Source organism: Apodemus sylvaticus, chromosome 10 (genome assembly GCF_947179515.1).
Source record: "Apodemus sylvaticus chromosome 10, mApoSyl1.1, whole genome shotgun sequence".
In the NCBI taxonomy this organism is placed as follows: domain Eukaryota; kingdom Metazoa; phylum Chordata; class Mammalia; order Rodentia; family Muridae; genus Apodemus; species Apodemus sylvaticus.
Genome location: NC_067481.1, coordinates 109,912,540 through 109,939,369, shown reverse-complemented (window position 1 = coordinate 109,939,369; position 26,830 = coordinate 109,912,540). Strand labels below are relative to the sequence as shown.

At 38.6% G+C, this 26,830-nt stretch overlaps 1 protein-coding gene across 1 annotated transcript in view; it reads right to left on the bottom strand.

The window, feature by feature from the left end:
• Nucleotides 1-26,830, bottom strand: part of LOC127695224 (eukaryotic translation initiation factor 5A-2-like) — a 170,161-nt gene that overhangs the window by 102,106 nt on the left and 41,225 nt on the right. The window lies entirely within an intron of this gene.

Sequence of the window (26,830 nt, the reverse complement as noted above, 5' to 3'; positions counted from 1 at the left end):
ATTTGACAATGGACCATGAGAACACGGTGGTCCCACAGACTGACATGAAGCAATTTTTATAAAATGATCTAATGTACACATAGTTGAAAAAGAAAAAAAAGAAACTGAAGGACAAGAAAACAAAGGCCTTATTGTTGGAGCAAAATATTGATGGTAAATTATCTGCTTACAAATAAATCTATGATTAAAAAGAAGAAGAAGAGAAACCAGAAAAACTACTACAGACACATTTGTGCCTGAGGAGGAGGCAGTCCTCAGAAGGGCTTGAGAGACGGTGCTAAGCAAATGGGCATCTCCATCTTGTCACACCCACGGACGACTTTCCAGGATGACAAGATATGATCCTGACATTGTTTAGACTTCAGCTCTTATATTAGCTTTTAATCAGAAAAAGGTTTTAAATGAAAAATGTCTTGACAACAGTCAAATAATCTTGTACAATGTATCCATATATTAATCTAAGTATAAGATTCAAACATTTAAAAATAAGTTTTATAAAATGCAAAGATTCAGTAACTTGATTAATTACTAAAGAACTACCCAGTACTCCCAGAGCTCCCAGGACTAAACCACCAACCAAAGAGTACACATGGAGGGACCCAGGGCTCCAGATGCATATGTAGCTAAGGATGGCTTGTTGGACACTAAAGGGAGAAGAGCCCTTGGTCCTGAGAAGGCGAGATGCCCTAGTATAGGGGAATGCCAGGACAGGGAAGAGGGAGTGTGTGGTTGGTGAGCAGGGGGAGGGGGGAAGGGTTGGGGGAAAGCAGAACCAGGAATGGGGACAACATTTGAAATGTAAATAAAGAATACAACTAATTAAAAAACCGAACTAAGTGCAGAGGGCTTACAAAGTCTACAGTAGTTTGTTATAATGCCCCAGGTCCTCAAAGTCACACACCATTCACTCACCAACTCACCACGGCTTTAGGTTTGTAAACTCCACTCATACAAGTGCACCCTATGTATGCTTGATTTTCAGCATCTCTACTGTGTTCTTTTTGTATCTTTTCTGTGTTCAGATGTTTTTAAATATAAAAATATCTGTTCCGGTTGACTACAATATGCAGAACAGAAATACGCTGTATAGTTTTGTGACTTAGGAGCAAGATAATGTATCACATAACCTTAAGGAATAGGCCACACCATCTAGGACTGTGAAGACTATTCAGTGATGTTCACATAACAATTCAATCTAAATGTCCTGGCATGTTCCTGAGGTTTAGCGACATGAAAGCACAAATAACACCACACCTCTCTTTGTCATTGAATGAAACCAAGGCACCAGGATCTACAAACAGAACAAGCAACATCTTCTTTGGTGTATAAAAATTAACTTCATTACACATACTATTTTTCTTATTTCCACTCTGTATAATTATACACAACCTGAAAGGTGTGCTAAAAAGGAAGAAGTCAGCCGTAATCCCAGAAATGAGAGCTGCTGAGATCTGCTTTTCCTCCTAGCCATTTCCTCTGATAGACTATTCAAAATACTTCCCTTCCCACAGAAAGCTGGAATATTATCGTGATGGACAGTAATAAGATAGATAACACAGACTAGAAGAAATGGATTTCATTGCACTTACAGCATTGGTTCAAACTCCTAACTAAAGAAAGAAGGCAAACTGGAGGATCTATGTATTAAACTCCTTTGGAAAACTAAGAAAGGAGGCAACCTAACTACTCAAGTGTGACACCCATAAAACAAGAATAAATAAGAATCTACAGTGAGTACAGAGAGGTACCCCCTGTTGGAATTGGTTTTGTTCCTCAAAACCAGTTTTTTACTTTCTATTTTAGCATTGAAACTATAAACTCTTAATTATTTTATCAATGAGAAACTTAGCTCAGTCCCAAAAGTGGGGGTGGGCATAAAAAGTCCTCTTTTCTTCTCAAAATTACTGTGAGAGAACACTAAGGAAATACTACCTAAGTTAGCACGTACGCCTTTTCCCCCTTCTTGCACAGCTATGTAGCCTTAGCCCTCTAGTACATGAAACAAATAACTTACAAGGAAGGTCAAGTGCAGAGTGATCAGCTCTGCACATGTGAAAATGGACTTCAACGGAACCAGTGGCCTGCAGTGATAGGAGCCCCTGGGACACAAATGTGTTTTAAACATTTTCATTGATCATGTATGTATGTCAAAGGTACCTGTTTAAAACACACTCATATAGAAGAAAAATGCTTTTTGTACTACTTACCACTGAGTAAACAAACACAAGTTTTAAATAATTTTCAGTGCAATAGACCTGGAATTTTATTCACCACAGCCTAGTGATTTTAAATGTCCTGTGACCCTCTTAAGTGCTGCCAACATCAACATCTGGTACCTGCAAAAAGAAAACAGATTCTAAAGGATTCTTCAGAACCCTATCAATTTCATCATATGCTTAATATGTTTCTAAGATTTTTTTCTCTTCTTTCTGATACAGCAAAACATAAGTACTTTTTTAAAAAAAGTAAGAAACTGTTCTAAGAGATAGCTGTATGTTGAAAAAATAAGTATCTGAAATCGAGTTGTTGCTTATTTCTTCACCCCTCTAAAGAGTTTATAAACAGGGATCTTAAAAAAATAAAAAATAAACAGGGATCTTTAATCTGATTAAACTTCTGAGTAGGACCACCCCCCTACAAATACATGAATATGAAGAAGAGACACTGAAACCCAAAGCATAGCCTCTACGCATGTATTTCTTCTTCCTCTTGTATTTTCTAGCACAAGGATTATTTTATGACCACACCGATCAAAGATTGTAAGAAAAATGATCATGTCACTGTGGAGGACTATGACATACACAGTTTTCCATAGCTATACACTAACAAACTGTGTTAGGAATCTCAAAAGAATCCAATAATTATTACCTAAACTAAAATACTTAATATAGAAGTTCAAATTGACTTCCAAAAAGTAAATCTTGCTATAGGGGAAATCAACTATGTATCAAAAAGAAGTGACCTGAAGAACATTTTTTTAAGCTAAATTACTCTAAGATACCTTCTTTGGTTTAAAAAACTGTAGGAAAGTGTAGGAAGTAGGAAAACTACTTCCCGATTGCACATCATCTGAAATGAAAGAATGATCCCATACTGTGTACTTTCAAGACAGTTGCCTGGAAGTTCATGTCTATGGAAACCCCCTCCCTATCTGTGCTTCTGGATCAAGTCTGAATTATCACTGTGTAAGTAAATCAGCCCATAAAAGTTTTCCTCTGTTTCAATATCACCAACTACTAATACACAGGATACAATGGGGAGTTCACAGCTAATGCATCATTTTCTTTTCTCAAGCACTCATGCCACACCACATACCTGCTTAATATCCAAAATAAAACGGTTGTCTTCTGCATTAGAGATTTTTCTCAAGGAAAAAAAAAGCATAGACATCACTCATATCTTAGCCAAAGTACTCAAGGAGACCCAGCATTGGGGCCTGTTAGAGTGCAAATATATTAGCTGTGACTTCGGCAAGTGCCTGTCATGTTGAATACCATGAGGAAGAGAGAGAGAGTAATTATTGCCGAGAAACCATTAGAGAGCTCCTTAGTAAAACAAGATGCCTGGGCAAACTAATGGACCAACAGTCCACTGCCGTGTCTTTTCCTATTCCATTTAGCTGCATGTCAGTCCTGTCAAATCATCTGACACTCACAATGCAGGCAGGGTCACTACAATTAGCAAGATCTTGGCTCCCATGTTCTTTCACTGGGGCTACAATAAGCAACTACATCTGTACAGCCAGAGATGGTTCCTTGATTGTTTGTGACATAGAGAGCTTGGTGCAAGGCAAAGGCACACTGGTCCTGACTAGCAACAGAACCTTCAGGTTCTATTCTGTTTGAACAAGAGAGGCCACTCCTAGAGTAGGAGCAACTTGCTTCACATTATCCTTCTCTGGTGGGTACTTCTTATGCCTACGAGCAGGAAATCAAAAATGTTTTTATGAAAACACATTACTTTGAGATTCTCAGACAAAGACTCTGATCAGTACCTCTGATATATTCTCCTGAGGCCAGAGTATGTTAGCCAAATTTAGAAGCAAGAAAGAACTAGACCAAATAAGAACAGTGTTTCTTTCTTTTTCTTGATCAATGGAAAGCAGCTGACTTGGAGAATGAGGCTAGATGACTTTGTACTAAAGGATGAGCTTATTAACCAGGTATTAATACCTCATTGACTTTTAAAGAACAAACTAGACCAACTTGTCAACACTGCCTTAATAATGTCTCAAGTGTCTCTCACTTCATACACTGTCTCTGCAACTGGACCTGTAAATGGTATGTGCTTTGCCGCTGTATCCCAATATTCCCAAACATCTGGGACTGAACGACCCAGGGTCCAAGAACTAACACTAGGCCCAGACGTGCACCTTGTACATTTCCAAGTGGGAGGAGCCAAGTGCTCATTCAGTTTTGAAGTACTGATACTTCAAAAATGACCATTGCCAAAATGCTGTTTATTTAAAAACAACAGAGTACACAATTCTAAGGACTATAACAAAATCATGCTAAAATGTCTTTAGACCCTAACTTCCATCATGTCGCCAATTTATAATATGTACCTCTACACAGACACACAGACGTGCGCGCGCACACACACACACACACACACACACACACACACACAAGGGCAAAGTTAATAAGTTTTTTAGAATGAAGGGAAGCAATGGCTGGATTTTCCAGAAAATAGCAAGCCTTCAAGGAGGGAGGTGACGAGTTAACATGAGACACTCTGAATATTTGGAAGACAACCTTCCTTTAAATGAGACACTGCTGGTAACGGTAATAGGGAATTTGCAATGAAGGGAAGGACATGCAATTATAATCTGGCTGAGCCCCACTGGACAAAAAGTGATTTACTTGAAAGCTGCCTTTTCACTCAGTAAATGTTCCTGTTATGGGCTGCTCAGTCAGTGACAGCTTTCCAGATGTCAATCAAATTATCATCTATTTACAGTTGATTTGGTAGTGTCATTTGCAATATTCCCTACGTTTCTGATGAAATCGGAAACACAGAATTTTCTCCAGTTTGCCCTGGCACTCAAGTAGGCAAACTGCTCTTTGCAAATGTCATGTGTCCGCTTATCAGCACTCTAAGGAGCACGATCTTCCATTCGGCTGAGTGAATCGCTACCAGATGCAAATCTCTCAATCATCAAGGGAAGACTATGGCAAATTTTAATGTACTTTGAAAAACTCAGTTTACATCAGTGCTCAAGGTGCAGCTTTACCCAGGCTAACAGTTTCTGTATAACAATGAGCCTAAATTAAAGTCTGAAAAACAAGGAAAAATTTTAACTCTTTCAGGATTTTGCATGCCACACACTGAAGCAAACAATTTTGTACAAGTACAGAATGAAGTCACTGTAGTTTGCTGCTAGCTATACATTTATTTCATTGAAGTATGTATATATACTAGTGGCTATTTTATCACTAAAGCATCACAAAATATGTTTCCGTTGAAATAATGCATACTGATTCAACACCTGTGAGCTAACCTATAAACACCTAATTTTCAAAAATTGAAGTGGGTACTATTTTTCTTCTCAAGTTACAGATAAGGATATTCAAAGACACAAAGGTTAACCTGATTGTCCACTATAACTAAGTCAGAACATCAAGTCAAAATCTAGACTCCAAATCTTAACTAGTGTACTATATTATGTGTGTGTGTGTGTGCATACAGATATATGTACACACGTGCTCTATGTGAGGTATGTGGTAGAGAATATAATTACTCATTAAAAGAGATTATCTTCCTTCTGCTGTATCAAAATTAATTTGCATGTCCTGGAGACAGAATGTTTTCCCAGGATCTCTTCAATTGTTCAATATAACTGGAAGTAAGAAATCCATGAAACATGAAATACACAGAACGAACAATATTTCAAATATTAGTATTTGCAAGCAAAGGATGCCTCTATTTCTCACGTCAGAGAACAGAGTTTTGTTCTGAAGGGCTCAAAGGTGTCATGAGGGTCTTCTTGATATGTAACCAATACTGATCAATATAAGTCTTTAAATCATCAAACAAACATCACTAATAATCCATGGACATACTAAGATTTATCAGAGGATACATGACATCTTTGGACCTAGAATGACTGTACAAAGATATACAAGAGTTGGGGAATCCTCTGGGTATACGCCCAGGAGAGGTATAGCAGGGTCCTCTGGAAGTGTCATGTCCAGTCTTCTTAGGAACTGCCACACTGATTTACTTAGTGTTTGTACCATCTTACAATCCCACCAGCAGTGAAGGAGTGTTCCTCTTTTTCCACATCCTCACCAACACCTGATGTCTCCTGAGTTTTTAACCTTAGCCATTCTGACTGGTGTGAGATGAAATCTCAGGGTTGTTTTGATTTGCATTTCCCTAATGACTAATGATGTTGAGCATTTCTTAAGGTGCTTCTCAGCCATCCGAATTTCTTCAGGTGAAAATTCTTTGTTTAGATTTGTACCCCATTTTTAATAGGGTTATTTGGTTCCCTGGGGTCTAGCTTCTTGAGTTCTTTGTATATACTGGATATTAGCCCTCCACTATGTTCACAGCAGCCTTATTTATAGTATCCAGAAGCTGGAAAGAACCCAGATATCCCTCAATGGAGGAATGGATACAGAAAATGTAGTATATATACACAATGGAGTACTATTCAGCAATTAAAAACAATGAATTCATGATTTTTTTTAGGCAAATGGTTGGAACTAGAAAATATCATCCTAAGCGAGGATCGCAAAAGAATCACAATCACAAAAGAATACACATGGAATGCAATCATTGATAAGTGGATATTAATTAGCCCTGAAGCTCTGAATACTGAAGATACAATTAGCATATCAAATGATTCCCCATGAAGAAGGAAGAAGAGGGCCCTGATCCTGGAAAGGCTTGATCCAGCATTGTAGGGGAGTACCAGGACAGAGAAAGGGGAAGGGGAAAGATAGGAGAATGGATGGAGAAAAGAGGACATATGGGACATATGGTGGGGGGGGGGCTGGGAAAGCGGAAAGCTTTTGGAATGTAAACAAAGAATATAGAAAATAAAAATATATTTTTAAAAAAGATCCACAAGAGTTACATAAACACAATTAAATTTCTAAGGCTATAGTTAAAATATTTCTATTTTTTATTCAAAACCATTTCATAATAAACTACATGAAGCTTCACAGAGACAAATTCAAGTAATTACATATGTCACTTAGGCTGCATATACTTACATAAACATGGTGATATTTCTGAATTCTGCTTAGAATTCAGGAAAAAAGGATTAAAAGTAAAACATTTAACTTCTTGAAAAGTTAAGTTGAGTGGAAATAGTCTGATATTCAGACACTCTGATATATCAAGATGCTGACTTGAAATCATTCATAAGAAAAAAGTAATATAAGAACAAAAGAGGGTGGTTGCCATAGACCCTACTGTAGTTAAAGGTAGGAATGTTGATTAATGAGAAAAAGAACAAAAAAACCAAAACAACAACAACAACAACAACAAAACCACTGAACCAACTTTTAAAAACTGCCACAGCCAAAGCTTCACCAGGAGTGATAACCAGATACTTCACTGCAAAGAGAGAGAAACTACTATAAAGATGTGCCTAGGAGACAATGCAAGAAAGAATTTAAACAAAATTTTCAGAACAAGTTCTAAATTCTAAAATTATCTCTACATAATGATCAATAGTTGGTTTGGCATATATGAAGAATAGGAACCACAACCATCCATGGCTTAAATCAAGAATAGACACTCCTCTTAGATTATTGGGTCTCCGTGCTGTCTAACTTTATATAACTGGTATTCTATGAAATTACCTCTAAGGGACAGTCTTTTCTCTTCACTTTAGTTAAGTTAGTAATGTTAAACAGCTTTACACTGGCCTTGAGTTACTAATATCTTGATTATTATCTATGACTAGCAATCTCCATTAGTCAAATTATATGTTTCCGGCTTACGAGTATGTTCTTAAGTTTTAGCATCCTTTTTATATGAAACCACTTGACAAATTACCATTTCTGAGACAATAAAAAGACAATATCAGCACCACAGATCTCTTTCTGACAAGAATGGATTAGAAGAATGATGGTAAAAGCATTAAATCTTATCTACACAGTTATTTTAAGTAACAGAGCACAAGATAGCATCCTCTTCCATGAAAACAGGGTTTATAAGGCAAAAGCTAACAAGTTTTATCCAATTCTTCTAATCTCCCCATGATCATCACCAAGGGATGCGCATCTATTTGTTCTGCCACTGTTGCCTCTATACACAAAATGTAGCCTCCTTTACCTTATGCATCAATTTTGATTGCATGTAATTAACAAGGATGTAAATTTTATTGAGGAAGAAGATATAGTGGAATGAAGAAAGGAAATAAGGAGGGGGGAGAGAGGAGACAGCTAAGAGGGGAATGTTCTCTGGGATGGGAGACTTGAAAAAGTCCAAGCCATTGATTGGAGGATGAGAACAAAGAGGAAGAAAGATTGAATTCCTCCTTACATCTGCTTCTAAGCTGTCTACCCGAACCCGTGGATTATAAAGACTAATAAGTAATTCATGGAGCAATGTGAAAAGTTATTGTTATCTAAACGTAAAAACACTAGTGATGATTTGGGGATGTAACTCAATGGAAGAAGGTTTGCCTACCACATGCTGAGGTCCTCACTTCAGCCCCCAGCACCAGAACAAATCCCACTTAAGAAGATTTCTGAGGCCTACAAGTTTTGTTTCTGCCCAGAATGACATCTCTGCAATTCTTTCCTAGCATGAGAATAAACTCCGAAGATTCAACACACTCTAAAACACAGGCCATAGCATGGGCAAACACTGGCCGTAGCTACACATGGGACAGTCAGACAAAAAGCTTTCTGAGATCCACATCTCTTTACTGTCATTGGTTTGTAAAATAGAAACTAATACATAGCATAGAACCTTGGCAAAAAGTAGATAGACCATACAGGTTATATAAGAAAAAAGGGTGTGTGTATGGGTATGTATGTATGTGTGTCTCCTATTTGATTTATGAAAGTTTCAACATCTATTTTCATAATTGTAGTTAAGACATATTTCTATATCAACTTTAAAATTTTTATATAAAAGCATAATAAATATAGACTAAGAAGGGATTATACTTATGGGAAATTTTCTTTTGTAAGGCCCATTACCCACCTTTTTTTAAACTGCAGTTTTGACTTCATAACAAATTATTTGACAAACAGCAGAACCCAGAATCCTATTAGAAAGGGTTACTTCAAACAGTCAGTTTAGGACTGGAGCTAGACCCTTGAGGGTACACACACACACACACACACACACAAATACATGTGTATGCCTGTGTGTGTATGTGAGAGAGAGGGGAGGGGGGAAGGAGAAGGAGAGGGACAGAGAAAGACAAAGACAGAAACAAAGACAAAGAGAAACAGGAACAGAGAGGAGATGAGAGGAGAAAAGACGAGAGGAGAGGAGGGAAAAGAGGAGAGGAGAGGAGAGGAGTGGAGAGGAGAGGAGAGGAGAGGAGAGGAGAGGAGAGGAGAGGAGAGGGGAGGGGAGGGGAAGAGAGGGGAAGAGAGGGGAAGAGAGGGGAGGAGAAAAGAGGGGAGGGGAGGAGAGGAGAAAAGAGGGGAGGAGAGAAGAGGGGAGGAGAGAAGAGGGGAGGAGAGAAGAGGGGAGGGGAGGGGAAGGGAAGGGAGGGGAGGGGAAGAGAGGGGAGGGGAGAAGAGGGGAGGGAGGGGAGGGGAGAGGAGGAGCTTAATGCAGCATAAAACACATTATAAGGTCTGATTGCCAAGAGGCTCAGAGACATTTAGAACAACTTGCCTAGGTCCAGCAAGTTGGTGACTGGGACAAGAAATCAAATCTGCTTTTCCTGCCCCAAAACTCCGACAATAATGTATATGAATGTCCCCAAGCAAGGCCGCTACTTCTTCTTGCTCCCACCAGCCATACAGTGGGAAGGGCTTAGCTTTGCCACATGTCACAAGCCCATTCACAGACTGATTACCAAGTGACTTCAAGGAAACCAGATTTTGCTCCTGTCAGACGTTAAGTGTATCAGTTCTTCTGGTTGAGGTTTAAATGGCCTAGGTGTCAGCGCTCTTCCTTAGAACAAGTATATACTTCTATCCAAGCTTCTCATTACAGGGCTTACCTGTCAGGAAAGGTTGCTGACACTGAGATCTGAAACACACATAAGCCTCTGTTGTGCCTTCTTTACTGACCTTTAGAGTGGTCTCCAGTGTGTAATCCCTCAACAGATACAGTAGACCTGAAAACATTGATTATAAATTCCTTCTCATTAAAAAAAGGTCGCAACTACAAAACTCCAGAGGCATTAATACTGCTGGAGAACCCTGAGTGGAAACAGAAACATTCTCTGCTTTTGCCAGTGCCATGAACCTAAGCAGTTAAATGCCCCATACTATTACTGTAGCACGAGATTTTACTAGGTTACACTAATGGACATGTGGAAACCTTTCCTAAAACTCTACAAGTTTAGAAGTTTCTAGGACCCAAACCCAATGTGTTGTAGTAACTTCAATTATTATCCATATCCACAAAAAAGGATCATCAAAAAAAACCCCTATAATCCCCACATGGATTCAAAAGACAAAAAACAGCAGACCTGAAGCCCCCCAAGGTAGCTGTGATACAATTCTGTTTCATTGATAAAACAGCAGCTTACATCCGAGATATATTATCTCACATTTCCTTATGTATATATGTGTATATCTGTAGTATCATAGAACCCTCAAAAATCAATGACACAGGTAGGGTGGGGGGATATTTTCATCATAGCTATTTATTGTCACAGAAGTCAAGGCCTGTTGCATAAGAATTTATGCAAGCTGGTACCGGAAAAAAGGTGATATGTGAAGTCAAGGAGTTGAATTTGAATCTTCTAAATCAAAACTCAGTTCTTTCTATTTTTCTTGGTATCGTGAAAGGATGTCCAAACAGCAGGGTATTATTTAGTCCTATAAGATATAGTTTATCTTTCCTAATTAATACTCAGATGGTCATGATCCTTGATAGTACTAATGAAGAGGTTTCTAGGCCCCTCCTTTGGAACAACAAAACACAAAGGTAGAGAAACTGACTGAAAAATCTCTCCAGCCTTTTTCCACCCCTGCCTACTGACCCCTCTCAGTTAATGGCAGTACTTAGAAAGCCATAATGCAAACATAAAGCCCATAAAACAAAGCAAGGTCAAAACCTTGATTTGCTCTCTTTATAAAAAGATCTGTGGAGTACTGAGTATCCCTGATACCTGCCCATTAGGACCTACTGTCACGCAACTCACCCAGGCATGCTTCTGAAGCAAACTTTCCCTGTTTTTATCCTTGGCATGTGGAATAGCAAACTGGTAAAAGTAGCATTTACTCTGCCATTGTCTTGAGCCTTATAAATCCAAAAGATTCTAATCATCCAGCCCTTGGCTTAACAACCAATCTTAGCAGGGGCTTCAGAGGGAGGGGCCTACAGGCCTACAGGCCCTGCTGTTTCCTGTAAAGGACAAGGTCTGAATACCTGGAGCCAGAACTGCTGCTGAAGGCTAGGCTTTACAAAGCAATGTGCATTTAGAAGGAGGGAACACCTCAGCATGTCAGCCAAGGGGTTCCCAGGAGGAGCCACCAAAGGCTTAGTACAAAAGGAAGTTTACTGGGGGAAGGGAAGGAGACCAGGAAAAGGGACAGAGGCAGTGAATAAAGGACAACAGAAAGACAGAAAGAGAGAGGAGGGAGGAAGAGAAGAGGCCAGCTGGCAACAAGTGGAGGAGAGAGAGAATGAAGGAGAATAGGAGATGGAGAAAGAGAGTAAGAGAGAGAGAGAGAGAGAGAGCGCACACACATGTGCGCGCGCGCTGGTGTAGCTGAGCAGTTCTTATACTCCATGTTGGCTCAAACCTAGGTAGCAGTTGGCTGGAGCCTGGCAGAATTGTCTGTAAGCCGACAGAAGGACCCTACAGGTCTACTTGAATGTTTTTGGAGCAATAATGTTTTAACTAAATAGAATAAATACAATTAATCAAGTGTTCATTGGAAAAATTATTGTAACCAAAAACCTACATATACTAAGTGCGTGCGTGCGTGCGTGCGTGCGTGCGTGCGTGCGTGTGTGTGTGTGTGTGTGTGTGTGTGTGTGTGTATGTGTCTGTGTCTGTGTATTAAAAAGGTAAAACACAAAACAAAACAGTAATTCAAAGGAAAAAGCTATCATAGAGCTTTCCTACCTACAGGTCCATGGGAGTGGATAATGCCAAGTGAAACCAGAACTCTGGGCTATCATACAAAGTCTCCCCCAAGTTTAAAGACTCAAGGTTTTATCTCCTCAGTGTGGAAAGAACTCAGCCTTGTGCACACAAAGCAAGCCCTCTGCTGAGCTACACCCCAACTCCTCACACAGCTTTAAAACACTGTCAGGGCAAACTAAACCTACCTTCAGGCTGGTCCTGGACACTCTGTTCTGGGTTCCTGGCTTCAAAGGAAAACATCAGTGTGTGAGAAAACAGAGGCGGCAGACTACCCTCAAGAAAGCAAGAAGAACTGGGCGCTGGTGGGGGTAGAGGCAGGAGCCTTTGATCCCAGCACTTTTGAGGTAGAGTGAGTCAGTCTGTGAGTTCAAGGCCAACCTGGTCTACAGAGTGAGTGTGAGCTAAGACTACACAGAGAAACCTGTCTCTAAAAAACAAAAACAGAAATGTAAGAAGACATGTAATTTCTTCTCAGGGTTCCTGGGAGTCGATGTATGAAGGCTCAGTAAATTTCCCACAATCACACTAGTGCAGGAGGGGGGAAAAAAAACAGTTCCCTAGCCAGCAGAGAGGGAAGCCTATGGACCTAAAGGAACACTAACTGAAGGATCTGTGGGCCTGATGGTTTCTTGAATCTTGAGAAGCCTTAACTGATAGGTGCAGCTTTCACACAGAAATCTCCTGTACCTTAACAAGTACATATGCCTCTTTTCTTTGGAGAAGCATGTAAAAGAACTATACACAAGAATTCCATAAGAAGTTGCAGGAGAGTTACAGCATGCATGGCTAAGACCACTATCTCTGCTGCCTCCAGAGCTCTGTTGGGTAGCTAAAAAGAAAGGAAGGGGCCAGCAGTTAAGTGCCCTTAACTAAATTCACACTCGGCGATGCAATGGGCTGCAGATCCAGGATACCCTTGTCTATGGCTTCCTGAGTCCCACCTGCCTGGCAGACCAAACTCTGGGTAGCTGTGAGAGATGTGGGATGGAGCCTGGCAGGGACAGCAGTAAGGTGTCTTCATTGCTCCATCTGAAAGAAAAGCTACATAAAACCAGGGAACACTACCCACCACAGTCCCATCTGTCTATTTTCAAAGACCTGGGATCTTCTGTATAAATGCGAGGGCCTCAGCCTGAGAGCTGGTCTTGCATCAAACAGAAAGCAAGGCCAGCAGGCAGTTCCAAGCCCAGCTTGTTCCCAAGCTCATGGTGCAGGTGTGAGATCACCCACAGGAACCTCACCTGCCTGCAGTTTGTCACCTCAATGACATTACCACAGACAGAGATGTGTTGGGGGTTTTGTTTTACTTCACACCAGGGGGAAGTCATTTTTGGAATTTTTCATCTTAAATAGTTTTTTCTTAAATGTATGTGACACATATTCCTCATAGGACTTAATAAAATAGATATTTCTCATGACTGCAAAGTGAACTACAGCTGCACAGATTAAAACAAAATTTATTTACTTTTTTTGTTAAAAAAAATTCTGGTTGGAATCAAAATACAGGATTAACAAAAATTTCTGGAAACCTTAAGAACAAATAAAAAATGAAATATTCTCAGGAAGTAGTTTCAATATGCTATTAATTTATAGAACAAAGCTAGCCAAAGCTAACAAATATTGAGCAATATATCCTGGTATTTCTTTTTGTTACATAACAAAATATTATTTCAAAACAGATTTTTAAAAACCTTTTCTTTCATGATTATCATCAGAAAAACAAGCTGAAAAATCATTATCCTCGGGTTCCTGAAACACTTCACTTGATAGGCAGCCATGGTGGTAAAGGCCTGTCACTCCAGCACTCAGGAGCTCAGGGTGGCAATGTTCCCAATTCAGAGCCAGTCTGTGAGTCCCTGTCTCCAAGAATCCAGGAAAGACAAGCAAAATTTTTTCCTAACCTGACATGTCTCTAAAATGGGCTACAGGCTACAAAGGTTCTGATTGCTGCTACAACGTTCCCTCATAAACACAAAGCAAGCCCGTTTCCTAGCAAGAGCTTTGGATGACTAGTCAGGAAATACTATTCTTGCATGTAACCTCAAGCACATGAAAACAGATACAGGTTCTTTCACTTGGTTATTCTGTTTTATGATTTAATTTTTTGACTTGTTTTATATATGAGTATATATAGACTAAGTAATTAAATATATGTATGAAAACTAAACACATTCCCTATCCATTAAATGTTCAGAAGAGGAAAGAAAAGTGATAGGAATGTGGTTTTCATCACATCCTCAGGTGACTTCCCAGATCTCCTTGTCACAGTGAGAGTGTTACAATGACAAGAAGGAACAAACCTTGGGGACCCTGTAACCTCCCCAGACATGGTGTTCTAAAAGGATTTGGCTTGGCTTGCCTCTCCTGATTATGCACTATATCCTGGAAGCAGAGGAACAGTGACACGGACCACTGGACTGTGGACAATGTTTTCTAGTCCCAATTGCTCCAACTCCTCATTTACTATTTTGTGTGTTTCTCTGACACAGTAAGATGAAGGTAGCCGTAACTCCAGACAAGAGCATTAAAAAATGTTTTGCCTTTTCTAATTAGGTAAAGAATGCAGAAAAGCATGCATTTACAACATATTTAATAGACCAGCATATATTTGCACACATACACATGCTTGCTGTTGCTGTCTCTGTCTCTCTCAGTTCCAGGGGCCTGATACGTCTTTATTGGCATAGGTACACAGGCATGTTAAGATTTACATAAAAACATTCTCCTTCATGTAGTGATTAATAGTTCACAACTCAAATATCTGAAAACCTAGAAAAATCTTACTATTAAAAATTATTTTGACCTCCACCAAAACTAGTATTAGCTAATATAAACAATTATTCCTACACCTTCCAAGTTTGAAATTAGATATCCAGAAACACAATGCAAACAAAGCAGTTCATATTTAAACTACCTCTGATGTTCCTTTTGTAGACTTCACACCGTGGGTTAACAGGTCACACTACAAAACAGCATTCCATAGATAACAGATACTGACCAGATGTTCAAATAAAAAAATAGAAATTGTTTGTGAAGTTTTATTTGGATACAACTAAGAAAAGTTATTATTATGCCAATTAATCAAAGAATATGTTAGGGGGTGGAACCTTCACATTATAATGATTCTTCTGTTTCAAACTTACCAAGACAAATAAGCCACGTATATCCACTAGGATTGAGGACTTTTTGACTACTAGTTCTAAGGCACCCAAGTAGATAAGGCTAGTGACTGTACCTTATGATCTCAAAGGACACCAACAATACAGATGGTAATTTCTACTGAGTCTACACACACCCTACTCATCAAGTCTAACGACTCAGCATAAGGAATGAGCTGCCACAAGAAGCAATTATGGGGAAGATCTCAAAAACAAAAACAAAACAAACCCAACAAATACAAAAAGACTAACACATTCTGTTGTCTATCCACTCTCCAAGTTATGAGATGCTCAAAAAAATCTTGTAAATTACCCTAGGAATGACAGTCCCAGTTAATGAGGCAGTGGAGGCATGGATACCGATACAGTCAGTACCAAAAACAGCATTACACTGAAAAGCCCAAGATGCATACAAACCAACTCCCAGACTATACAATTGCCTCTTACAAATCCATCCCAGATAACTGATGCCTATGTCAGAGAATATGTCAGTCACGTTCAGCAAAGCCCTGGTGTTTGGCAATAGAAGTTGTCCCAGCTAAAATACTATTTAGAATTAGCAAAAGGAAAACATGTAAGTTTTTCCCGTGCTCTTTTCTAAAAGTTATTATCTTTCAATTAACTCCCTTCACTCATAATTTAGGATCTTCTGAATCAAAGAGATTCTTTTTAATCTCTATTTTAACAAGCTTTCATTTTCATTATTATAAATGGATGTCCGATTTTGATAACCAAATTCAGCTTACTCCCTATACTAAGGAAAAAGTACTGATAGCAGTGGAGGCACAAGTCTCAGCCTCCAAAGTCGGAAAGATAAATTCATGGATTTTGAGCACATGGCTCTGAAGTGAGACTACACTAGTCTTGCCTCACTTGAGGTCGGACTGCCCACTCCTTACACCCCACATTTGAATCATCTCACCATGCTAACATTCTTCCCTAATCCTCCAATCAGAATTGCTAAAGTCAGCAGCTATAGGAGAAAAAGGTAAAGGAGGGGGGACGAAGATCCTTAGCACCAGTAGTAATGTAACACAGAAATAACAACATGTCAACACAATTCAACAGAGCATGTTCTACTGTTATACAAAAGGTAATAATGTGAGCCACAGATACAGGTTAAAATCTTCTAGCAGTACCTGCTGGATAATAGTGGCACACATCTTTAATCCCAGCACTCAGGAGGCAGAGACAGGTTCTGAGTTCAAGGCTAGCCTGGTCAACCCTGTTCCAGGCTGATCTACAGAGAAAGTTCCATGACAGCCAGGGCCACAGAGAGAAAAGCTATCTCAATAAAAAATTCCTAGTAGCATATCTTTAAAAAAACTGTTTAGGGCTAGAGAGAAGGCTAAGTGGGTAAAGGCACTTGCCATACAGCATGAGGATCTGAGTCTGAAGTGTGAGAATCCATATAAAAACTGGGCAGACAGCATCAATGTGTCTAATTCCTGTACTCCTATGGGGAGATGGGAAGCAAAGAAAGGAAAATTCTAGAAGCCCATGGGTCAGTAAATCTGGCATCCATAGTTGAAAACCAAGAGAGACCAAACAAGACACAAGATAAAATTTGATAACAAGGTTGCCCGCTGACCTCCATGTGTGCCCTGGCATCTGGCACCTATATTTACACATAAGAATTGGATGGACACATACAGATACATATATACACATCTCACATACACATGAAAAGTTTTAAAAGGCAATATTTTAATACATTCTATTTAACTTACTATATCTAAAATTTTATTCCCACGGAAAATCAATAAAAATGAGATTTATTATTATATTCATATCTCTAAGCTTTAATGCATTGACACCTCAAAAGCATGTCAACTTGGACCAGCCACATTTCACTGCTGAAGAGTCAGATGTGGCTAACAGCTCCAGAATTACATAATACAGCCTTAGTCTGCTGGGTGCTAGAATAAATGCATTAAATGTATTGACTTATTTCCTCTTCACAATAATTTTGTAAGGGAAGTATTACTATATGTTGTTATTTTATAGATGAGAAACCAAAGCAAGGATACACAATAATATGGTAGATACTAGAATCAAAAATCAAAGCTTGGTCTTCTGACTACAACTATTGTGATATTATTTATTAAAGAACTACTGTGTAAATGACCGTGTTCCTTGAAACAATCAGAAATATTTATCTTTCAACTTAATAAATGAAGACATGAGATATCAAGTCTTTACAAGGTAATCACGGGCCCTATGCTAACTAACCTATGTAGGTTAGTAAGAGCACATACATCCATTGCAAACTGACTAGATCCCTTGGCATAAAGAACCAACAAAATATAAAAATAGTATGGAGATTTATAGAAAATGCCAATCCATTAGTACCAAAGATTCCTCATGAAAACAGATGACATTGAAAATTGACTTTTATGCAGAAGTGTCGCTAAGAAGTAGGGTCCTCACTAACTAGCATACATGCAGGCCTGGGTTACAGCTCTCTGCCACAACAATACAAAAGACAAAAAGACTTTAGAAGCTTAGGATGAAGTCTTCTGAGGGCAGAGATGAGGATGCAGAGGAGAGAAGCATTGCGTTGTGCTGAAGGAATACATAAACCAAAAGTCATATGGCTAGTGGAGCAGATAGGATGGCAAACAGATGCAGTAGGAAAGCCATCTAAGGGCCACAGCATCCTACACAATGCTTGAGGAAAATGGCAGCATTAACAAACCTGATGCTTAAATAAAAGCTGTCTAGCAACAATGGGCAAGACTAACAGCAGTAAATAGTTTACACAATGAAGACCTGTGTAAGGGTATTGCTGCAGGAGGCCTGGATAGTAGATGTGAAAATCACAGCAGTCTGAATACTATAGCCATGTCAGGGATAAGCATTTCAACTCTTGGTGATGAGCGGTAACTGAATCGTTAACTTTGCTTGTAACATAATGCTCTGGTTAGCTGTAATATGTAGGTGGAGTTTTTAACCATCCCTTTTAACTTGAACTCCAAGTATCTCTGTGTATCCAGCATCAAGATTTGTACTATCAGCATTGTATCTGGCTCTTACTTTGAAAGACGTCTTTCTATCAACTGAATTGTTACTGGTTCACAGATTTGATGGAGGGACACTTATCTTTTATAAGTAAGACAGAATTATCCTACATCTCATGTATCAACTCAAAGACAGATGTGGAATCTTAGGTTCTTATTTCTAATATGATTGAGCAATATTCAGAAAGAATTAATGGGCATATCTAAAATGCATTAAAGGAAAAGGTAAAAATGTCCCTACTGTTTCCTTCCATCGTAGCTGTATTTGTTTTTTTCATGATTAATTAAAACACACTTAAACTTTAAGCAAATCTTTTCACTTTCCTTCCTCTTACTTACCCCAGTGCTGTAGAGCTGCATACAGTTTGCCCTGGGTTAACGCTGGAGTGTAGCCTAATCACTAGCCTGAGATGATGTTTTGGCCAGGTAAAGCAGAGCAGTTATCCCTTGTGATGGAGCAATACTTAAGACTGTCCCAGCAAGATCTCCTTGTATCCAGCACTGATTCTGATGACCACGTCAGACCCGATTTATGTTGGAAATCTTGAGTGTTTGCCATATTAGCACTGTCAGACTAGGACATGAACCTGAGTCAGGCGAGCTCAGATGTCCAGCCTGGCATGATGGCAGAGGCAGGATAACTCCATATCCAAGGCCAGACTGTCCTACACACTAGGACTACGTGGTCAGTAGGACTTTGCCTCAAAAACATAAAAGGATTTATGCATAAAACCCAACCATCACAGAATATACTATAGGAAAGGGCCAGTCTATTTACAGATTTGGCATTTTATACTTCAGAATGGATATTATCTTCACTAGCACATAACTCATGGCTCCTCTTAGAAAGCACAGTATTTTGGTTATTAAATAAACACTTATGGAATATTTGTCATATGCCATGTTTATGCTAGGTTTGGTGATTCAAATATAAATAAAACATGACTCCTACCCCAGGGGACACTCTTGATGGCTGAGACAGATACAAAGAAATACAAAAAGGCTATTGTACTGGCCTATGAGTACCACAGATGTGGCTGCCACATATAATTTCTTACAGAACACACATGAAGGAAAACTAGTAATTTCGCTAGTCTGTGGAGGTGAGTAACATAACTTAGCTCTTACATAAGTCCCTCCTTGTACAAATGACTAATACAGAAAGGCCAGTCAAATGTACAGTTTCTAACACAGTGGACTAAATCTGGATAATATTCTTATGTAAGACACTACAAACTTAGGGATTCTTTCTCCTAAAGTCAAACAATAATTTTCCCAATGGCTTATTCATAGAATATGTACCTAACGGCAACCTTATTTGTTTTCAATATTGCTGCACCTATCAGTACTTGTGCTAGTGAGTTACTGGGGACTCCATCTTCCAATGGTAAGTTTGAATTATGCTAAGTACTAATATAGTAAAGGCCACACTTTTTACTGGCCTTATTTTTATGTGATACTAAAATACCACCCAAAATGCAACTTGGTTTGAACAGTACCCTATATTAGAAATAAATTCCCTACATATAATATTAAGCTATAATTTTTAATAGCTACTTCATTAAATGACCACCTTTCTGAAGGGACAGGATCAAGTCTGATTAGTGCTTATGGGTTCTAAGAGGATCCCATGTAGGCCTATTTTAAATATGCATATACCTTTATTTCTGGCAACAACTGTTTCACTTCTTTTTACATCTATCACTATATGTGTGTCTCTTAGAATCTAGCCTGTATTTCTCTCTCAGTGATATGAATGAGAATGTTTGGGAGATCCACCTGACTCTATAGCCCAGAAAAACATGACCGGTTGTGTGCAATTTGAATTGAAAAGGTTTTGCAAACTGCTTAGTCAACAATTGCGGTACATATACCTACACACATGCATGCAATCACAATCCCACCACCACTTATAAAAGTCATCAAAAAGTGCAGGAGTGTTCCCCAGACCTCCTTCCCAATATCTGCAGGTACATTCTCAAAATTCTTGTCTCAAACAGTCATTACCAATCCATCAATATTAATGAAGAACTGAAGCCTGTTTTCCATCTTTAATTTAGTCTACCCTCAGATAAGGAGCATGAAAGCTATGACAAAGAAGTTACAAAGATCAAAAAGCTAGTTGATGACAGTCTCAGTTGGAAAAGCCCCAGATCTGTGCCTTCCGGTCCATACCACAGTGCCTACCTGGAATGCTTCTCATTTACCCTGACCTGTAGTGTTCCTTGATCCCTTCATGTCTGTAGGGACAATTTGGGGTTTCAGTTTCTTAAAAAAAATGCAGAGAGAGAGAAATATTATTTTTCATTTTAATACCAGGGGTGGAATATGGGGCCACGTCAGACTGTCCAGAGCAGCCGATTGTGATTTACCTTGTGCTCTAGCAGGGGCATGATTTTGCCAGCTGCAGTTTCTGCAATTATGTGATGTTTGAAATGCTTTGGACTTTTCAGAGAGAATATAAACACTAGAGCCTTGAGAGGCAGGGATGAGGGTGGTTGTTTGCTGTTAGCCATGGGTTTGTAAGTAGCCATGTGCAAAGAAGATACAAGAAGAAGAAATTAGATATCCTGAAGGCAAAAATCAAACTTGGACCAAGGAACTTGATGCCCTAATCAGCAGGAAGTAGTCTAATGATAACGCTGCCCTTTCCCCTCTATTCCCTTTTTCTCTCCTATCTAGTGTTAGGAGGCTGAAAGGCTGGAAGAAATAGGATGGGGAAGGGTGAAAGAGAAAAGAACCCACAAAGTGGCTAACTCCACCTACACGTCTCCATAGTTTAACTCCTTACCAATTTCATTGTGATAGATACCTATGCACCCCAATTCTTTTTCTTTTAGAGAATGTCAATGTCCCTGGCATTGAAAGGGAAGAAACTTACCATCATTTCACACCTACGCAGGTAATGACTGCCCACTTAACCTAGCATTTCCCACTAAGCCATCAGCTATGTCTCGGAAGCTTTCACAGTACTCTTTCTATTTTAAACAAAAACAGAAAAAAAATGTGTTATAGTCAGAAGACTCAGGCAGAAGAATCAAAGAGTTCTTAGCTAGCTTGTGATACACACACACACACACACACACACAGTTTGTTTAATATCATGATGAAAAATAACTGCTGTGTCTGTATCTTTCCAGTTCATGCACTGAATAGAGCAGTACTCACCATACCTTGTCTGAACCTCAGAAAAGATGAAATTTGAAAATCCTTAAACAATGAATTTAGAAAGTGTATCCAAAAAGATAAAATACTCCAAAGTAAAATGTTAATGAACAGACTTACATGCAAGATAAGTATTCCTTGCCAAGAGATGTATTTCCTACATTTATTTCTGTGAACCATTCCTTAATGCACATACTTCTAGAAAATTTGAAAGTGTTTGACTTCCTGTTTATTATTTTAACATATTAACCTATGCTGGTTGATTTGCGTTGTTTTGTTTTGTTTGTTTTTTTTTAATTCTCATATATTGTGTGCCTGCTAAACTAGTACAAAATTTATTACTAAAACAAACTGGTATCACATCCCTCAGAATAACTCCTGTAAGTCTGATATTTCTGTACCCAGGATAAAGACAAGAAACTAATAGATCCTTATCTCTTGTATCAGGCAAATGCCATATTCATTTTCATGTACATTAACTCAAAATACTCAAGCATAAATACTTTTTTGCCTGTTTTATAGAAAGAAGAAATACTGATCAAAAAGCGAAAGATATCAAAGTCTGAGCAGGAGTTAAGGAGGGTGTAATGGGGGTGGGGAACATACCAGAATTAAATAGTATTGGTGATGCTGTACTTTAAGATGACCCAATTTATGGCGTGTGATTATATATGTATGATAACTAATTCGATTCATAATCCAAGTGAAGGATATTTAGGAAGTCTTGTACCATTTTCAACTTTCTTATGGGTGTAAACTCATTTCAAAATTAAAGTTAATTTTCTCAAGGCATAACAGTATGGACATATAATATTAAAGTTGTAGGGTAAATTCTGTTATATTTTTCAAGCCACATGTAAAAACAGATAAAACAATGCCCTCAAGACTACCTTTCTTCAGTAGTAGAATTAATATTCAAATTCAGATCTTTGTTAGCTCCAAAGGTATCATTCCCTTTATTGTAAAGCCAAAAGTAACAGTACTGAGGTATCACTTAAAAACATAAATCTCTTCACTATTATACACATTTACATGACCCTTTCAGAAATAAAACTCTATTAAATAAATGTTTTAATGAAGATTTACACACACACACACACACACACACACACACACACACACACACACACACATGTACTCTGTCTTCATGCACATCAGAAGAGGGAATCATATCCATGATTGTAAGCCACCATGTGGTTACTGGGAACTGAACTTAAGACCTCTAGAAGAGCAATCAGTGCTCTTAACATCTGCGCCATCTCTTCAACACAACCAAATGTGTTTTACTTAGAAACTCTAAAGTCTGTGTACTATTCATCAATCTTTAACAACTGGTTTTCTGTATGCAAATAAGATGTCATTATTTTTAAAACTTGCAATATGTAAGAATATCCAAATGTAAGCAGCTAAAGAAAAATTTATTTGTACAGAAATGTATTTCTTTAATTGCAAAATAAAAATGTTCAAATTAAAAAAAAATTCTGTGCTACATTAAGTTCAGGACAAAAAATAACTGTGTGTATAAGCCAGTGATTCACAATCTGTGTGTCATAACCTCAAAGAAACCAGCAGAAAATAGAGATATTTACAAAGAGATACTGCTACAATACATCACAATAGCAAAATTACAGTTATGAAGTATCAAGTAAAATTATTTTATGAGACAATGTATTTTATGAGAAAATGTAACGGTCGCAGCATTAGGAAGGTTGAGAACCACTGGTGTAAGGGGAGATCCTAAACAATATAGCAGTTAGTTATTTCTGAGTGAATGATTTAAAAACAAACGGCAAAAACAAACAAAATAAATGGCTTTGTCCTCCCCTGTCACAACTGCAGAGCTGGTGGCACCAAGAAACAACAGTGAATGTGTGAAAACTCTGCAGTGGTGGTAGGAGTTTTTAATCAAGAAGTTATTTCACTACTTTAAAAAAACATATACTTATGGGTTACCAACTTCTCACAATATCTTAAAATTGAATTGTGAGTTTTTGTGCACTTACTAACATACTAATTTACCAAGCATTGACATATAATATGATTGGCATTTACATAAGTCAGTATATCTGGGTTTGATTTGTTGGCTTATGACTAAATATTTTTAGTGTGCCAAGTCTATAAAGTGTCCATATGCCTTTACAAATCAGATTTACTCAAGAATGTTACGAAGTGGAATTCAGAGTTCCACTTGTGAAGGAGCTTAAAGAAACAGAAACATTTCTTTTTAAGGGAAGGATTTGTTAGGTAGAATTCTGAGAGAAACTCTGATTTAACCAGTAAAGTTTTTATTTCTTTAATCAGCTAGCTGTCCAGTAATTCCAAATTCACCACTGTACAAAGTCTTCTGTACTCTGTACAAGTCTGTGTCATTAGCCCAAGCAGCAGCAGGCCTCCCTAACTCAGTCACCTGTGACAAACAAAACATCCACCTCCCTGTGGAGGATGCAGCATGCCCAGTTCAGCACCCTACAGCCTTACCATCCCCAGCCCCTGGGATTTCAGACAAGGCTGCTCCTATTATTAGCCAAGCTGACACCTAGCTTTCGACAGAGCTGCTGGGGATCCTACAATTTGAAACTTAGCTTCCTCTCATGTAATCTACCAGCTGTGAATTCTAATTTTCTCACCTAAGGTAAAATCAAACATATCTGCATTAATTTGATTAATACTACAAAAGATGGCTAACAGAAATGGATTGGAAAAGTGTAAAGACCCTTTCTATTACTTTAATTTGGCCATCTAACTTTTTCTAATGTACAAATTATTATATATTATTAGGGAGAAATCCTTGGGAGTTCAATTTTCAAAACAGAAAAAGTATTTAGGAATACAAATTATTAGTCCTAAAAATCATTTAGGAATACACTGCAGGACATAGAATTTAAACCCAATGCCTCTGTACTATTGCTGACCTCAAGACCCAAACAAGCCTAACCTTTTAAATGTGATATGAAATTTAAAGACAGTTATGTTTAGGCAGTAATTTAAAGATTTTACTTCAGGATTTGGGGGAATGGCTCAGGTGGTTTATAAAGCACTTGTCTTGAAAGCTTGAAGACCTAAAACTGGCAGGTCTGATGGATAACACACGCTGGTATCCCCAGTGTTGAGAGAAAAGAGACAAGAGAACCTCTGGACCTTCCTGGCCAGCCAGCCTAGCTAACTGCTGTCTTCTGGTCTCTACATATGTACACATACACACATGCCCACATACATATGTATGCACATGCACACACACACACATATATAGACAGTTATTTTATTTTAACTACAGCAAAACAATGATAGGAAATAAAGATCATAAAACAAAACAGCATTAAATTTTAATCAATTATCAGTAAGAGAATTGCACAATCCTTTTCTGTATGCAAGGCCCCAATGGCCTATTTATTAATGAGAAAAGTCATTGAATCTTTCACTTTAAAAATCTTTAATTGTCACAGATCCTGTGGTGTATTCCTTCCCAAGTGCTGACTGGAATCTCTTAAGTCCACAGAGTACAGTCACCACGCAGCACAGCACAATGCTAACCACCACAAACCATCACTGCATTAACTGCTCCCAGTCTTAAGACTTTAATTTCTACGGGACTGTAGTTCAGAGACTTAGAACTGGTAAAGTTCTCTTTTAGCAGGCATAGACAAGGATCACATATTTTCATACATGCTTGTGCACATAAAAAACATTTACTGCTCCTGTCACAAGCATGTCCAAGACAGAATTTCTAAATTGGTCTGTAAAACTCTCCTTGGAGCATGTTCATAGAATATTTGTCAAATCATTGTCAACCATGAAGATTAAGTGACCAGCACTTCAACCAGTCTCTTCTACAAGTTGATCTTTGTAAAACTTGAAGGGAAAATAAATTCTGAAAAACTTCACTCTCATACTGAGCTGTCAATCCAGAGATGAAACAGCAAAGTCAGCTGACACAGTGTATAATTATCAGCAAAGGCAGATATGCATGTCAGCTCAACTAAAATTTTTTTCACTGCTTAGACTTTTTCCTCAGACTCAGAAAGACGCATGGTATGTATTCACTTATATGTGTATTAGCTGTTAAGTCAGTGATAACCAAGTTACAATCCAGGAGAACCACAGAGGATCAGTGCCTTCGTCAGCCAGCATCAGAGAAGCTTCCTCCTGCAGCAGATGGGAACAGATAGAGATCTAACCAGACATTACACAGAGAGTGAGAGACACTGGGGCCCGAAATGGGATGTCTCCACCAAGCCCTCCATCAGCCCTAACTGGAATGTCCTCCCCTCTGGGTTCAGGGGACCTGGGGGAAGAAGATGTTAAAGAGCCTAAGAGCCAGAGGGGGGGAGAGACACCAAGAAAACAGGGTCTTCTAAATCAGCTGAGTAAAGCTCATAGGAACTCACAGAGACAGAGCAGCATGCACACAGGGCTTACTCAGGTCTGCAGCAGGTCCTCTGCAGATACGATATGGATTCTAGTTCAGTGATCCTAAGGGATTCCGGAAGGTATGGACAAGTGTGTCTGATTCTGTAGGCTTCTCTTGGATCTTCTCCTTCTGTTGTTTTGCCTTAGACAACTTGGATGCAATGATTTATCTTATTATATTTTATTATTATCTCTTAGAATCCTATTCTTTTCAAAGGAGACTGAAAAGGAATGGAGCCACACCAGAAAGGATGTGGGGAGGAACAGAGAGGAGCAGGGGAGGGGAAAGCCTGATCAGGATATATTATGCAAGAAAAATTAATTTTCAATAAAAGGAAAAAAAAACCTATCCCCTGGACATACACTATTTCTGCAAAACATAAAGTATATGGTATATTTTAAACAGGATCTGTGTACACTGTTAAGCTGCTATGTGGTAAAAACTTCATTCCTATAGCAGGTCCTCCAGATAAAGCTAAAAGTTAAAACACATGCTGTGGCAGGTCGACATCCAATTACTAGAAGTAAGCATGTCAGAGATATAATTAGTTACGACACTAGGACAGGCATGCATGTTTCAACACACACAGCTCAGAACAACGCTTTGGCACTGTATGACAGAGGACTTAAACCAAAGACTTAAAGAAAGGTTACAGAGTGTGTATATACTTTTTATTATTATTACCTAAAACTTGCCACACCAAATTATTTCTTTTAAGTTATAAGCATATTTGATTTGTATAAACATCTTTTTAAAGACTTCTCAGGAGAAATGAAAAAAGAGAGAGAGACCTACTCCCCTCTTTCTCTAAGCCTTCCACATTAAA